This window comes from Protopterus annectens, chromosome 4.part0 (assembly GCF_019279795.1).
Source record: "Protopterus annectens isolate FY-2018-M chromosome 4.part0, PAN1.0, whole genome shotgun sequence".
Classification (NCBI taxonomy): domain Eukaryota; kingdom Metazoa; phylum Chordata; order Ceratodontiformes; family Protopteridae; genus Protopterus; species Protopterus annectens.
In genome coordinates this window covers 23,788,542-23,806,083 of record NC_056733.1, presented here as the reverse complement: position 1 = coordinate 23,806,083, position 17,542 = coordinate 23,788,542, and the positions used below count along the sequence as shown (strand labels likewise).

Sequence of the window (17,542 nt, the reverse complement as noted above, 5' to 3'; positions counted from 1 at the left end):
TCATTCCGCTTAAACCCATATTAAAAGCAAGAAGACCTACCATTGGTTGAATGGTAGGCGTGTCATCAACACATGAAAATAAGTGGATGAAACAAAATTTTAAGAAGGTGTTGCCTTTTAATTTGAATCCTATTGGTCAAGACTGTAGTATAAGTTTAAGCAATAGTGTCCCTGTCCAGTACGATCTGATGAAGGAATTTCCGAAAGCGCTTATCGTGTGTTTATGGGACATCTTATCAGTACTTTATACTTAACAGAACATCTTGTCACTTCATTTTGCTGTCCAGTACTTTGATTTAAGAACAGCTCGCATTGCCGAATACCTCTATCAACTGCAAGTTTCGTTTAAAAGAAAAACTGGTTATTACATTTGATGCTCAGCATTCCAACTGAGGAGCTGCTCATTTGCCGGGTGTTTTGGGCTTTGCTGCCTAGGACTTGGGTTTGAGAGCTGCTCGCATTGTTGAGTGTCTTTGGTGGATACAGGTTTTGTTTGGGAGAGGACTCATATTTGGTGCTTGGCACTCTTGCGGATAAGCTGTTTGCTTGCCGAGTGCTTCAAGTTTGCTCAAGCTTTGTTTAGCGGAAATCCAGCATCTTAGCTGATCACTTTTTGCTGCTTGACACTCTGAACTGCTCGTTTGCTGAGTGTTTTAAGTTTTGTTGCCTAGCACTTAGGTGTAAGAACTGCTCGTATAGTTGAGTGTTTTCAGCAAACACAATGGAAAACTGACACTAGGTGCTTAGCACTTTAAGTGAAGAACTGTTTGCTTACCGAGGATCTCAAGCTTTTCCAAGCTTTATTTAATGGAAATCCAGTGTCTAGCTTGTTACATACTGTTGCTAAAACACTCTGACGTTGAATATTTAAAGATTAAGAACAATTTTTTGAAACTTGAGAGACGTTAACAAGTTTCTACATTTGTGCGTAACAAATAGGAACGCCAATGCTTTTTATACAGCGTTCTGCTATACAAGCGATTTTGGAATAACAACAGGAATTGTAAGCTCATCTTATTTTAAATTGGAATTTGCATTTACATGAGCATTTGCCTTTTGGTTTTAAATATCCAGGCATGTTATAGGCATTCAAGAACTTTAATTGCAACAAGATATACTGTTTAAATTAGCATCAATACAGACTTCTGCATTTTGAAAACGACAGTGGTCCTATCAAGAAGAAATTTTTGTTTGAGCATTTTAAATACTTTAAGCATTTTTAATAAATAAATATTCTATTCTATTTTATACCTATAATAGCTGTGGAGTAGCGGTGTGATCTTATTCATTTGGTTTTATTTGCTCACCGTTACTTTATCAGTGAGTAATATATTCTAATCAGAAGGGCAAAAATCAAGACCACTTTTAAATATAACTTTTATTCACTTATAACATTAACAAAAATAACATGTGTGACAATGTAAGGTATTCAGTAGAAAAATCAATACTGAAAGTCACATGACCCAATCATTAAAACAAAACATGTAATGCAACAGCATAATGCATACATGGAAACAAAAGCAAAGTTTTAACCTGAAAATCACATGTACAATCATATACATAAAATCAGCTATCATCTCATTCAAATCTTCCAGATGAGATTGAATTGATGTACAGCATAAAATCATTCAAATCCTCAGTCATCCACAAGTCGCTGAAAGAACTTTACATTATCTTTATATGAATTCAAACCACTAAATAAATGTTTCCTTTCCCACTGGTATAATACTAGGTTGGCATACTGTGAGCTGAAGATACAAGGATTCATTAAAAGGAAAACATTATTTCTCAACACCACATCCATGAGAGTACATATTTTTCAGTTTTGTGGAAGTTGGGATCAGGACATGAGTCAACAAATCCAGGCCAATATCAGTTGGAATGACAGTAAACAAAGATACTATGTCAAAATAATGTTTTCCTTTTTAATGAATCCTTGTATCTTCAGCTCACAGGTGCAACCTAGTTTTATACCAGTGGGAAAGGAAACATTTATTTAGTGGTTTGAATCCATATAAAGATAATGTATAGTTCTTTCAGCGATTTGTGGATGACTGTTTTTTTGAATGATTTTATGCTGTACATCAATTCAATCTGAAGTTCAAAATGTGTTCATCTGAAACTACTATTAATTTTTAGATATCAACTGAATTAGATGATAGCTGATTTCACTAACAGTGGTTATGATGCTACCATCTTAGAATGAGATGAAAGTGATGGCATCTGAAGTCCTCTGTTACAAATATTTTCCTACAAATATCACAACACATCCACATTGACATTGATGATGAACATTTAGGTATCTTTGAACACCCAGTCAGTAAGAGGCTGTTTAGGTTCAATGTAACTGCTACTATATAAACACAGGCTATGTTTTGGTGAACAGCATGTATTTAAATTTAAAGCTATAGACCATGTTTCACCCTCACCCAGAGGTGGTGATATCAATAACAAATTAGAAATTAAAGAATTATGTATATGATTGTACATGTGATTTTCAGGTTGAAACTTAAAAATATACATTATTCCTTTTAAATGTTTTTTTGTTTCCATGTATGCATTATGCTGTTGCATTTTTTAGCTTTGCATATTTATTTATTTTTACATGTTTTGTTTTAATGATTGGGTCATGTGACTTCTTGGCATTTGTATTTTCAGTATTGATAAACATTAAAGTGTTTTTTCTACTGAGAACATTGTTTGTCTTGCTGGACCTCTTGGCATTTGTGTTTGGACAATGTAAGGTATTGCCAGCTATGCCAGGAGAAGAAGGACAGTGGATGTGTAACATATGCCACCACAGCTAGCTTGAATTTAGTAAAGAATTATATGTTATTTGAATATCAAACTGATTTGTCCAGATGCTTGTCTTGAAAATGAATTTGTAAAGTTGCTTGTGTTAAAAATATACCAACAATGGGTTCTGACTGCATTGTAACTGAATATATATATGGAAAGAAGAGCTTAAGCTCAGCTCCAGCTAACTTTGGAAAATAGTAAGAACTAAAGTTACTGGGCATAGGCTACAAAGATGCTACCTCACAGTTCTGAATGAAGCCAGAGATGCAAAGTCTGTAAGAGGCATGGTTTGTTAGTCTCTATAGGGGGAGTAGAAGTTTGTAATTGTTTTATGACTTCCAGAAGCTGTACCAGATCTGAGCGGTGCTCTTGTGCATATATTATTGACATGTAGGTGCTAAATCCTGGCAGTTTCTAGCAATGGGGGTTGCATGGGATCCAGCAGTCAGATGACCAGATGTATGTGATGCCATTCTGTACAGAAATAATGTTTTAATATTGGGTGAGACAGAAGTCTCAGGGCCGTTTGTTTCTTGGAACCTGATATAGAAGGATCCCTCACCTACTTCATCTTGCCTTACTCTATTATGTAAGTAGGAACATTAATTCTCTAGATCATTCAGGAAAATATAGTGAGAATAGTTAAGTATTGTTTTTCTGTAACTGTGTGAATCTTTCCAGCTGTGTTATTTTTAATAGTTCCTGTGATTGAAACTCTGGTGTTTACTGTAAAGAGATATTTCATATTTTCATGTTCTTTTATTATTTATTATTAAATATAGTTAAACTTTTCTATTGCTGGCCCTTTAGAGGGTATTTTAACTTTTGAAAGTAATTATATCTATTGGTGACACTGTGGCCACACTTGAAGCTTGGCTGGTTAACATTTCCATTTGTATTAATATTAACTTCACTCAGTATAACTGGGTACCCTTGCAAGAGTCTTGGGTAGCTGGGTTTGTAGTGTCTGGTGGCAGTGATAACTACTTTATAGTCTGGCCAGAACGGGACACAGCAGATAAATCTGTGCCAGCTTTTCCCTGGTGTGTGTGTGTGTGTGTGTGTGTGTGTGTGTGTGTGTGTGTGTGTGTGTGTGTGTGTGTGTGTGTGTCTGAAAATCAAATCTCACAGTGTGCATGTGTCATTATTGGGGCCCTGTATTGAGACAGATGTAAAGAAATCAAGACCACATGCGGACTGTGTTTCTTGTGTGCTACTAAGGGAAATTGTGCTTGATGCTGAGAGGTCTGCATCTGGAAATACTGAGTATATCCATTTGTATTCCAAATGAATATCCCTCTCCAGTGTCAGTGGTGATGATTCAGGCTCCTTGATTACAGGCCTTACCAACTACACTGAATAAACTCTGTTGGCAAAACTTGGAACTCTCTTCCTGCTGGTCTTACTCTTGAACCCTCTTTTACTCGGTTCAAAAAAGCCTCAAGCTATACTTTAAAACTCACTGGCTATGTCCTTGTTCAAACCCCGACTAGATCCTCCTCTATAGTCTGTAATCATGTTACATTGCCTAGTCAATTTGTCAACACTGTTTTAAAAATGTATGATTATATTACCTTCTTGCTCAACTGGAGCCTGTAAACTGGGTGTAACTTGTAATCATTTTGTGATTTTTGCTGTATGTTCTACCTTGGAACTTTTCTCCCCGGGCCTCTGCTGAAAATGGACATGTATCCAGTGGGACTATCCTGGTCAACAAATGTAAAATAAATAAATAATAATGAATGTATATGTAAGCTAATGCAATACAGTGCTTCCTTGGTGTACCTTAACTAAGTTCACCATATCAGCTGTTAACTGTTTCATATAGTCATTACATTGCAGTTATTGGAAATAGTTGTATATATGCATTGAATTATTTGCATAATGTGTATTTAGAATAAATTGTACTTTGAATTCAGAATGTGTACTTCTGTACCTGCATATACCATTGTGTAATGCTGTCCCTGTTTTTACCATTGTGCACCTCTGTCACTACTTTTATGATTGTATACCTCGGTTTCTGCTTTTACTATTGTGCACCTCTGTCCCTGCTTTTACCATTGTGTACCTCAGTCCCTGTTATTCCCATTGTATATCTCTTTCCCTGTTTTTACCATTGTATTTCTCTGTCCCTGTTTTTGCAGTTGTGTACCCTCTGTCACTGTTTTTACCATTGAGTACCTCGGTCACCATTTTTACCATTGTGTACCTCTGTTCTTGTTTTTACCATTGTCTCTGTTCCTGTTTTTACCATTGTGTACCTCTGTTCCTGTTTTTACCATTGTGTACTTCTTTCTCCAGTTTGCATTTACCATTGTGTACTTCTGTCCCTGCATTTACCATTGTGTTCCCATGTCCCTGCAAATACCATTGAGTACCTGTGTCCCTGTTTTTACCATTTTGTACCTCTGTTCCTGTTTTTACCATTGTCTACCTCTGTTCCTGTTTATAGCATTGTGTACCTTTGTTCCTGTTTTTACCATTGTGTACCTCAATCCCTGAGTTTATCACTGTGTACCTCAGTCCTTGTTTTTACCGTTGTGTACCTCTGTCCCTGTTTTCACCATTTTGTACTAATGTCCCTTTTTTACCATTGTGTATCTCAGTCACTGTTTTTAACATTGTGTACCATGGTCCCTGTTTTTAACATTGTGTACCTTGGTCCCTGTTTCTACCATTGTGTACCTCAGTCCTTGTTTTTACCATTGTATACTTCTGTTTTTACCATTAAGTATCTCTGTCCCCATTTTTACTATTGTGTACCTCAGTCCTTGTTTTTACCATTGTAAACCCTCTGTTCCTGTTTTCCCATTGTGTACCTCAGTCTGTGAGTTTATCATTGTATACCTCTGTCCTTGTTTTTATCATTATGAACCTCAATCCCTGAATTTATCACTGTGTACCTCAGTCCTTGTTTTTACCATTGTGTACCTCTGTCCCTGTTTTCACCATTTTGTACTAATGTCCCTTTTTTACCATTGTGTATCTCGGTCACTGTTTTTAACATTGTGTACCGTGGTCCCTGTTTTTAACATTGTGTACCTTGGTCCCTGTTTCTACCATTGTGTACCTCAGTCCTTGTTTTTACCATTGTATACTTCTGTTTTTACCATTAAGTACCTCTGTCCACATTTTTACCATTGTGTACCTCAGTCCTTGTTTTTACCATTGTAAACCCTCTGTTCCTGTTTTCCCATTGTGTACCTCAGTCCATGAGTTTATCATTGTATACCTCTGTCCTTGTTTTTACCATTATGTACCTCAATCCCTGCATTTATCACTGTGTACCTCTGTCCTTGTTTTTACCGTTGTGTACCTCTGTCCCTGTTTTCACCATTTTGTACTAATGTCCCTATTTACCATTGTGTACCTTGATCCCTGTTTTTACCATTGTGTACCTTGATCCCTGTTTTTACCATTTTGTACCTCAGTCCCTCTTTTTTTCTCCACTGTATACCTCACTCCCTGTTTTTAATATTGCATTCCTTTGTCCTTGTTTTTACCACTGTGAACCTCAGTCTCTGTTTTTACCATTGTGTACCTTGATCCCTGTTTTGACCATCATTTAACTATGTCCCTACTTTTACCATTCTGTAGCACGGTCCCTGTTTTTACCATTGTGTACCTCGGTCCTCTTTTTACCACTGTATATCTTTGTATTTAGCTGCTTCTATACAGGCACTTAGGCTGTGGATGAAAAGGGTCAGTTGACCAGCTCACTTACCCAGTTAACAAACTTGTATTATCCATCATCCTGCAAACCTGGAGTGCTTTGTACTCTGTTTAAGAAGTTTTCTGTGCTGCAGAGAGATATGGCATGTGCTATCCCCAAGCTGCATAAAGTGCTGTGATGTAGGTATTGGAGCTTTAGAGTTAAAAACTAACATCTGTAGCTTGCATACAGTTTGCATCCTTTCTTTCCTTGAGCAACTTTCACATCTTAGGCCTACGTCTAAGTTCCATCTGGAAATTATCTCAGCCCTTTTCCAAAACAGGACAAAAAAAAAATTCAGCTTTCCTTTCATTTCTTGGAATTACATTCAACAACTAACTCTAACGTTCTGACTAATGATTGTGATGATATGAAAGGTCTGTTATATTTTTCACAGATCATTTCATTACAAAATGTGTAGCTGTCTCTTTTGTTTATTTTTTCTTTATTTTGACTTTATATTTATTTGAGTTTTTTTTTTTATCTGTTAGCCAAATAAGCTCACGTCATACAAGTGTTTCCTTTTAGAAGAGGCTCTGCAGTACTCTCTACTTAAGTAATATGCTCATATTTGAAGTAGAGACTATGGGCTCATATCTAGGAATACAGAATGGCATTCTTTATTAGCTTACACTCTGAGGATATAGAAAGCTGTTAGGATTATTTTATTTCTTCTTTTTATTATTTGCTTTCTATTGGCCCTGTCATTAGATTAACAGCAGGCTTCAGTGACTGCTATTTCAATGAAATATTTCACAGGAAGCACTTTTGCCAACAGCGGATAACTTCCTTTTTTCCACTATTGTGTGATCTCATAGTAGGTAAATTTAAGTTAAAGCTCTGTGTGTTTGTGTTTGTGTGTGTGTGTGTGGGGGGGGGGGGTATCTCATACAAAAAAATGTACTCTGCATTTCACCAAAAATCTTTGGATGGAACATTTTGAGAATTTTTGCTGTTGGGAGAAAGGAGTGATAATCTATCTACATGACTCTGCTTATTATATATCATCTGGTATTCATTGTTCCAACTTTAGTACAGTAAGTTGCAAAGTTGTTGAATAGTAATTAAGAGCTAGCAGAATCACTCTGCTTACTGCTAGGATGTTGCTAAGTTCTTTTATCCAGCTTAATAGCTATGAAATAAGATAACTGAGGACCAATTTCTTTAAATTGATGAGTTGCTCTTCATTAACATCTCTGCATGCTAGCACATGACAAGGATTACCGTAGTGAAACTGAAGAAGAATCAGTCTGCAAGAAAACTTAAACCCATGTAAAAAGACAGGGCTTTATTTAACTTCTTCACTAGTCAGTCTGACCAGAATTGTCCGATTTTTAGAGATCAACTAAAGGCAGAGACTAAGTGATTTCATAGCCAGATCTTCGGCTTTGCAATACCACCCCCCTCTCTCTCTCTCTCTATATATATATATATATATATATATATATATATATATATATATATAATATATGTATAAATACTATAATATATATTTTTATATATAGCTTTATAATATCAACCCTGATGCTGTTAACTGGTTTCAAAGTTATCTATCTAGCTGCCAGCAAGCTGTGAAATGAAAGCAAGATCTATCCCCACTCCTTTCTTTTACACTTGGGAGTCCCTCAGGGTTCAATCCTAGAGCCCCTCCTCTTCAGCATATTCATAACTGATCTTAATACTGCCTCCTCTCAAGCATTTATCATACAATATGCAGATGATTCAACCTTCATATGTGCAGCATCCACAATAACTGAACTTCTTACAGTCACACAAAAAGCCTTCTCTGATATTGAAGCATGACTAGCAAACTTACAACTCATTCTTAACCCTAATAAAACTAAACTTATGATCTTTCACCCATCTAAACCGACTAACCTCCCAGCCAACTTTTATATCACTGCCAGTAATAATACTAGGATTTTCCCAGAATCCCAAACAAAACTACTGTGCATCATAATTGACAACAGACTAAAATCTGACATACATATTTCTAACACAATCAAAAAGGTTCACAAGAAAATGGGAACAATGTATAGAAACAAAACCTTCTTAACAGACGCTGCAAGAAAAGCCATAGCTAGAACCCACTGTTATATGCATCTCCCATTCTTACCAAGCTGATAAAGTCAGAACTAAGTAAATTACAATCATGTTATAATAACACTGCCAAATTTGCAACAGATTCCATACATTCAACCTATCACTGTCAATGTCTAAAAGATCTTTCTCGGTTGGAACTAACTCATATTCTGAACTATAACCAGTTAATAATGGCTCACAAAATAATGCACAATCCTGACAACATACCTTCCCTAAAAAATCTTTTACAATCCTGCTCTAATATTCATACTCTTCAATCATCTAACAAAGACTTACTACAAGTAACCAAAGTATATAATACAGCAGTTTCAAAATATCTCTCAAAAGACACTTATTTGAATCCTGGCTTTGTACATGTAACACTCCAGGTTAATTATTAACTTAGCCTTACTTATACAATTTGGCTGTACGTTCTAACTCTGTTAACATATCCCTTCTGACAACACTACTTCTCTATAAGTAGTTACATTCCTAGCTGCAACTCTCATCACGGAAGTATTACTAACTATGCACTACTTTGCCTAAGCGATTCCCCCAGCTTGATTTCCTAACTAATGTTATGTTCCTCCACGGTTCCCCTTTATAATCTCGAAATACTGAAATCTCGAAAACCTAAAAGCACGAAACACAATCACGAACATACATACACCATACACCGCACAACACACACACACCATTCTACCCACACCACACAAACTATACAACCCTACACTACATGTAAGAAGGCAGAAAGCCCCCCTGCACTCCCCATGTGGGGGGCTGCGCCCCCCACACCCCTCTACTTATTCTACTTATATATATCAACTCCAAAATTGCACAAACAGGAAAAAAACAAACTCACACCCAGACATTTTACAGTCCCTCGCGCGCACCCACAGACACACACACACTCACACACATATCACACATACACAAACAGCAACACATCTGACATTAACACACATACTTCCACCTCCCACCTCCCTACCCTAACCCACACTTACAACTTACAAAAACATTCACATATACTCACTCACCTTAAATTCTGGATACCATCCTAGCCAAACACTTCACGTGATGTAAGTTAAATGGATAAGTGTGGATTCAAGATATTCGGATTCGTGCTTATGCACTTTCGCTATTTTGAAGTTTTGCCTTTATGGTCTCGGGATACTGAAATTCAAGATTTCAGTATTTCGAGATTATAAAGGGGAGCTTCCTCTTCATATATAAATTTAACCATATATTTGTTTATATTCAGGTGATACTATGTAGATATTTTTATTTTTACATCTTTATCCTGTGAATGTGTTAACACTCATTTTTTTCATCAATTTTGTTTATAATTTCTATTACTTGTGATAATTTGTATGTAAGCTTAGACTGGAGCTTTTCTCTCTGGGCCTCCGCTGAAAATGGGCACTGTCCCAGTCTGACCATCCTGTAAACAAGTGTAAAATAAATAGGTAAATACAACACAACACAGTAGTTAGATTGTGCTGTACTCCCTCCTAATCATGTTTAAAATAGACAACAAAAGTGTTATTTGCAGGCATGTAAGTTGTCTTATAGTGTCATTTTCAGAGTCTGCACTCTGTACAGCTCCTTTTCTTCAAGCCAAATCCCACTCAGGAAATGCTGAAGAACTGTATCCACAATGAAGCTTGTGTCCATATCTGGAAGAGTTTGGCTGTTTGACTTAATTGCATCATTAAAAGCATTTGTGTTGCACATTTCTGAGTTGTTGAGATGATTTTTTTTTCTTTTTTGAGACTATTTACATGTCTCTCGATGATTATAAAAAACTGGATGCACGCAAGTATTTTTGTACACACAGTGCTGTGTTTTGCAGTGATTTTTCTGGCTGTACCTCAAATCATCTGGTCAGGGACCTTTGCTTTCTTCTTAGCTGCTCTGCAGGCGTTCACTCAGTTGATTAGTGCTTGCCTAACAGAGGACACGGGGAACTTGACTTGTTTATCCACTGACTGGTAAGCAGTGCACAGCCTCAATGGACTTTATTACACTCTACTTTTGATATTTTCTCTTTTAGAAACTTTGAGGCCATAGACATACATTGTTTAAAATTGTGTTTGCAGTTCATTTTTATCCTTTCTTAGATTTTTGGGATAGTTGTGTAATACCTAATTCTCATAAAAGCAAAGACTGTAACATAATAATAATAATAATAAACTTTAACTTAATTATAATGTCAGTTTTGTTCCAGTTTTAGAATTTCTCTTATTAAAGTTATTGAAGCTCAAAGACTGATCCCTGCTACACAGGCAGAAAACCTTTTTCAACTTGGTGTACGTCTGCAGTTTAATAAGCAATGTCTGCTTACCTTTGTTGGCACTTTTCCAGACATTTTCTTAACAAATCTACAAATAAAGTAAACAAGTACATTTACAGTGGTCTCCTCATTAACCATATTTTGCAGTAAACCTTTTATTCTGTCCCAGTAGGTGTAGTGAAAGCTGTCTACGAAATGTACTAGTAATATGGATATCCGTATTTGTCTTGAAAAATTCTGCAAGAGTGCTGAATTAAAATTAATGAGTTGATTTTCTGCATAAGGTTCCAGTGTATTGTCTTAAGCTAAACATGGCATAATTACCTGATTTAACATCAGGTACATGTTTTATTATTTTTTTACAATTTAAGTTTCTAATGTAGGGGCCACAAAGTATGTTTATTTTATGGCCATTCATATTGAACTAATTTATTCTGAACAAATAAGCCCTAAAAATACAAGTTGCCATCCAAATATAAACATGCACTCAGCTGTATGACAGCATGTTGTAAAGCAATGCATTGATTGAAGACTATAAAGAGAAAAATATGAACAAATTATTAGATTTTTAACTTGTTTTGGTTGATTAGCATTTTACTGGACATGACTGGATCTAATTTTATAAAAACTGCTACTTGGCCGTTAATGGTTAATATGATTGTCAAGTTTGTCATGAATACGCTAGCTAATACACAAGCAAGGACCCCAACTGACAGTGGATTGTTTGTTCACATGGAAAGCGCTAGAGACGTGACATAACTAGCTACTTATGCAATAAGCATCAGTTTGGGGATGAATGCTGGACATATGATGGTCTGTGCAATGAGTGTCCTTAGCTTGTTTGGTCAGTTGCACAGATGAATTTTACAGTAAAACCAGAGAACTGGAGGCAGTAGTGCTCACTGACTTATTTGAAAGTCTATGAGATAATGTAGCATTGCTATCAATTATTTAATCGCTGACAGACCACAGAAGGGCTGTTACAGCTCGTCATCTGATTTGAGAAGTAACCACTGAACTCAGGAGGCTCACTTCCAGTGTAATACAGGATGGCAGGATCCAGTTAGCAGGCAGGGTCACTGACAAGTGTATAAGGCACTGCTGTAGAGCCGCAGTGAAATTTTACACTGAACAGTGTATTGAAACATGGGAACAAACACCAGAAAGGGAACACTTGGTGGAAAGCTGCCCTGTGTATTCCTGAGCATGTCAAATGCACATAAAATGACCTCTCTTGAATATTTTTGCTAGTATATGCCAACTGATTGCAAAATATTAAGCCTTAATCTCTGTAGAAAACATTATGAAAACATGAATTCTCTTTATGCAGCTTTATTGGCAAAAACTGTTGTAATTACTTAAGATAAAAGTTGGGATTCTAAAACACTTTCCACTCTCAGTGTAATTAAGTTACTCCTAGGAATGCCTGTCTATACTGGAGTGGCTTACATCTGCTGAGAGAAAGTCTTTTAAATGTATAAAAACTTCTTTACCTCTACCAAGCTGTACCCTGCCCATATGTTCAAATTGTAAATCTTATTATAACTTGTGCATATCACATACTGCATTGCTTCAGGCTGTGTCATAGCATGTGTACTAGCAAATAAAAATGTTGTTACAATATTGTGAGCACCTTTTAGCTTTGATGTTTTCCTGGTAACAGCATTGCTGAAACATTTGTTTTGGTAATAGGGAATTATTTTTTTTCATTTTCCTGTATAACTACACATGCCAAGTTCCACATATTTGTTATTGTTTGTGAGGATAGCGTTTCACAGGTTTTCCTGTGAATACCAAATCTCAACCCACCCCAGTACTCTATCTAATCACTTATTAATGCTCACCTGGTCAACTATGCAACTCACTAAACAGCACATAATCAGTATCATTGCAGGGAGCAAGCACTCCCCCCACATCCTCTCTGAAGACCCCACATCCCTTACATAAATATATATGTCTGTGTGTGTGTGTGTGTGTGTATATATATATATATATATATATATATATATATATATATATATATATATATATATATATATATAAGCTCTGTTGTCCCAGAACCTTGGGGGGAAAAAAGAGAAGCCTTGGTATTTGTGACGACACTTAATAGCAGTAATAGTAATCTCACTTTCCCACAGAAATAATGAGAAAGAAAGTTGGGTATAAAACTTAGCCAAGTTACGTGATCAATTACACCTCATCCTGCTGCAATTCATCAATATGTAGGGAAGTGTTTTTCACAATTCTGTCCTGCTTCTGCCACAGCTTGGCTCCCACTGCCAGGCTTTTGTTCAGTTATAACTGATAAGTAAGCGTTTGTATGAGGCTCAGATAGAAGTTTTGAGATTGTAACACTAAGTGGAAGATGCGAGTCCTAAACTTGGATTGTGGAGAGCACATTGTAGCTTGATGAGTAAATCTTTGAATTATGTTGTAGTATATAGCTTATGCAGAATGACTGTTCCATGCAGCAAAAACAAGGGTCAGTTGTGAAGGAGCTAGATGGATAAGGAGTTTAATCTTACAGACAATAGCGGAGTTCTGTATATCGCATAGTGGACAAGAGACATGATGGCACTCCCATTCAACATTCTAGACCTAAAAGGAAAAATTATTGTGGAAACAATCGTACATGTTGTGAATCCAGGGTGTATACATTTGCATAACTCTACAGTTGTTTGCTGATCATTCTGGGGAGGGAAAGAAGAATATTCTCTCACCATGACAGCTGGACATCGTACTTTCTTTATAATAGACAGATTTCAGCACACATAGAGTGAAAAAACCTGTGTACAGATATATCAATATGGAACCAATGTGTGGCTGCTGCCTGTAATGGCAGAAGCAAGAAAAAGCTTGAAAACCTAGAGAGAAATTATGCCCTAAGTTGGACATTGTAGCTTTGTGAAGTAGTTTAGCATGCAGTATTCCCCACATCACATCACATTACATCACATCATAGCACATTACATCACCTCATATCACATTAAGTCACATCACATTACATCACATCTCCCTTGAATTGTAGTGAAAAGAAAAATGAAAGTGGAGCAAATGACAAGTAATATAATTCCGTGAAAGTCTTAAAGTCCTGATATTCAGTAACATATCTAGTAAATAACTGTTTTACAAACACTTGTGGCACATTCAGTCATTGATGTATATGACTTTTTGAATTCCTGTTGTTACTAATAACATGTTACTGAAGTACAAAGTTGTGAAATCTCACTGTTGTAAAGTAATACATAATTCTGGCTCTCTGGCAGTTGGTGCAGCAGATTAAGTAGCTGTTGAAGAGATGTCTCCTGTGATTCAGGGTTTGATTCCCTCAGCTTCCATTACCGGACTGTAACTGTGTATCTATGAGCAAGTCAATTAATCAGACACTGCTCCCAGGGGCAGACTCTGAAAAAAGTCCATATGGTTCAGTGCTCTACCTTTGAAAACAAATATAAATAAAATAAACTCCTGTTCATTATATCACAGCAGGAAACACATTAGTTTCAGGTAATATGCTGTTGTAGTGCTCATTTAGGAAATATGTGCTATGGCACCATAATAGATCAGAAATGGAAATACATTGCACAGGTGATCACTGCTCACCATCTTTTGAACAGTTCTTGATTCTGTTACCAGAAAAACAGAAGTGGAAATAAGGCAAAGGGATCACAAAAGTATTACTTTCCTGTCCATTTCATATTGTATATCACATGCTTGGTGTACTTCATCTATCAACTGTTGCTATTGGAAGTTTTTTTCCCCTTCAAAATTAGCTTAACATTGACTAGATATGTTTGGAAATATTGCAATGACTATACTTTATAAAGAATCTAAAACTAAATTCTACCTGAACCAGCAGAAGGATTTCTACATCACACCAGTGATATCTGATCTGGTGCAAAGTATACATATTGGAAAACGCAATACTGCAATTCCCCCTAAGCAGTTACAGTACTGGAAATTTGATTGCATTGGATTTCACACTCAGGACTAGGTAACAACTGAAAAGAACATAATTGTGCATTAGGGTTTGAAAGAAGACAAAATGGGCACAGTTAGTAAGGAAGAAGGAAGGGACTTGTAGGATTCAAACCAGTCAGTAAACTAGATCAGATCCTGCGGGCTGGTAGGTTAGAATAGAAGAGACAACAATGACTTGGAGATGGACAGATGATTTTTTACAGGGCTGGCACTTAGACAACTTTGCAGCACAGCTGAACAGAAATCTCAGTTCTGAAAACATCTTTTTAATACTGCAATTATGAAACCACACAATTGTTGCCTTGTCTCAGTATTGACTTCTGTCACTCCAGATGTCATAATGTGGAGCTGTAAATTAATTTGATTCTGTTGTCGGTGATCCAGGCTTCCACATGCTTGTGTACAAATGTTGAAAAGCTCGGGCAACCTCCTGCTCACAGCAGAAGTTTTCAGATGCTGTAGTTCAAGCAAGTCAGAAGGGCTGCTTCCAGCTGTCTGAAGTACCAGATGCCAGGGACCCAGGCCTTAATGTAGTAGAAGTAATGCAATCTTAAGTAAGCGCTCCAGTTCCAGCATCCAGTGGACTGTAGAGTGGAAGTAATATAGCTTGAGTTTTATCTTGTGCATGCCAGGATCATATCGACAACACTACTCAAAGTAAACACCTATTTTCAGATGACTAGGGCACAGTGTTCCACAATATGGTTTCAGAAAAGAAGCCTGTGCTGTTACATTTAGGCTGAAATGTATTCACAGCTAAGGACCTCCCCATTTTAAAAAGTTTCAGGGCTCAGACTATGCTGCAACCCAGCAAGCTTCCATATGCAGTGATCTTCATTAGTGTTTATTTTTACAAATGAACACATCCAGCTTACTCTGATTTGGGGCATACCCCATTCAGAGATCTTTTCTTATGATGTCTTTCCATACTGTATGTGATTGACAATACAGCCAGCACAGACAATTTTAATTTATGTTTCATTTCAGCTTACTGTTTATGTTGATAGGCTCTCCTAATGTTACTGTTTTTGTACTCTAATTACTAGCTTACTTCATACATAATTTGTAGACTTATCTCTTTTTAATGCTGAAACTGCTATTATTCATCTTAATAATCTGAACTATTTGTATATATTCCAAAATGTGTAAAATGTACTGTTGAAGCTTTTCTCCACAGACCATGACAAAAACTAGGCTCTGTCAAGTCTGATCTTCTTGATTTACAAATACCAATAAATAATTATATGCATATATCTATGCATGCATTCACACTAATAAAGTATGCTCTGTGGATCGAAACATGGCAGAAGTATTCTGTATATAATTAAACTTTGTAAAATTGTACTGCAACTGACTGATTAAAAAAAGCAGTACAACTTCTAAAGATGAAAGATTCATGGCTGTCTTTTTTTATTAGTTTGATTGTAGCCTGACTGAAGGAAGAATAGTTGAGATGTGGAGTCTGTAAAATCTTCATGAAGTGGGTGGGTGAGGGGTGAGCAACACGTATTCATATCTGCTTACGATCCATTTTTCTACCTCCATTGTATTCCCCATAGTAACATCTGCATGACTATACTTCCTTCTAAACGTATTTATTACATTCTTACTGAGACTGAAAGACATCAGTTATACGTTTTATTAACTAGGCAGTATATTATATTGCTAATTGACATGGCACTGTAGTTCTATTCTTTTCATTTGGCTGCCAAATGTTTCCCATATTCTGTGCCCGATCTCGTATCATAAATAATGCCTAGGTAGCGTGTTCTTTTAGTTTGTAAGAAACTTTGTAGCATTGTGTGCAGCAATTATTAAGTTCTGAGGTTTGGTGAGATATACATATTTAATTCATACATCCTGGGATACACTAAAAGTAAGAGGAGATTCAGTCTTGTAAAGTCACTAATAATATTTTAAGTCAGAGAACCAGAGCTGCTTTGGAGAACTGTAACATTGTAACCTTGTATGCATTGTCACTAATTTCAGTTATTCTGCAGAATATAGATAGAGTTACTGAAGCTCCTTGGAAATGTCATTGCAAACCCCTCTTGTGAACAAATAGCATTTGGGGAATGATAAGCAATAACAAACAGTTCAACAGAGTAATTGTGCATTTGGTATAGGGTTCACTACTTCTACCACCTGGGCAGAAAGACCCACATTCCTGTTAGAATGTGATGTGTTTTACATGTGCCACAGTTCCACTGGGATAAAGGAAGCAGGGAAGAGTAGATGTTCTTCGTGTTTCACTGTTGCAGTCATTACATTTGGGTAATCTGCTGGCAGGTTGCCCTCAGTTGGCCTGATTAACAAAGTCTTGGGTCCTGCATCAGTTGCTGTCTCCTCTTCCATGACGTCAGATTGTCAGGGGTATAAAACATGCAGCCGATGCCATTTTCTTCAGTCTTTCTCACCGAGTGGTGCCCGAAGCAGAAGCAGATCGCAAGTGCCGGTCAGCCGACTCCTGAAATTTTCACATTCGAGTTTCAGAACCGAAGTCTTCAATTAAAGTTAAGTACCCCATTGGGGAAACTTTTTCTTGCTCCTTACCGATGCCAGTAAAAGTTAATAATTGCATTACTTGTGGGAAGCAAATACCTCATAAGGATTTTCATTTGTACTGTATTCCTTGACTAGGCCTAGATCATAACGTGCCTTGCTGTCGGTTTTGT

The 17,542-nt window shown here is 36.7% G+C and overlaps 1 protein-coding gene across 1 annotated transcript in view; it reads left to right on the top strand.

The window, feature by feature from the left end:
* Positions 1–17,542, top strand: part of RBFOX3 (RNA binding fox-1 homolog 3) — a 3,506,422-nt gene that overhangs the window by 461,904 nt on the left and 3,026,976 nt on the right. The gene's annotated exons all lie outside the window — the stretch shown is intronic.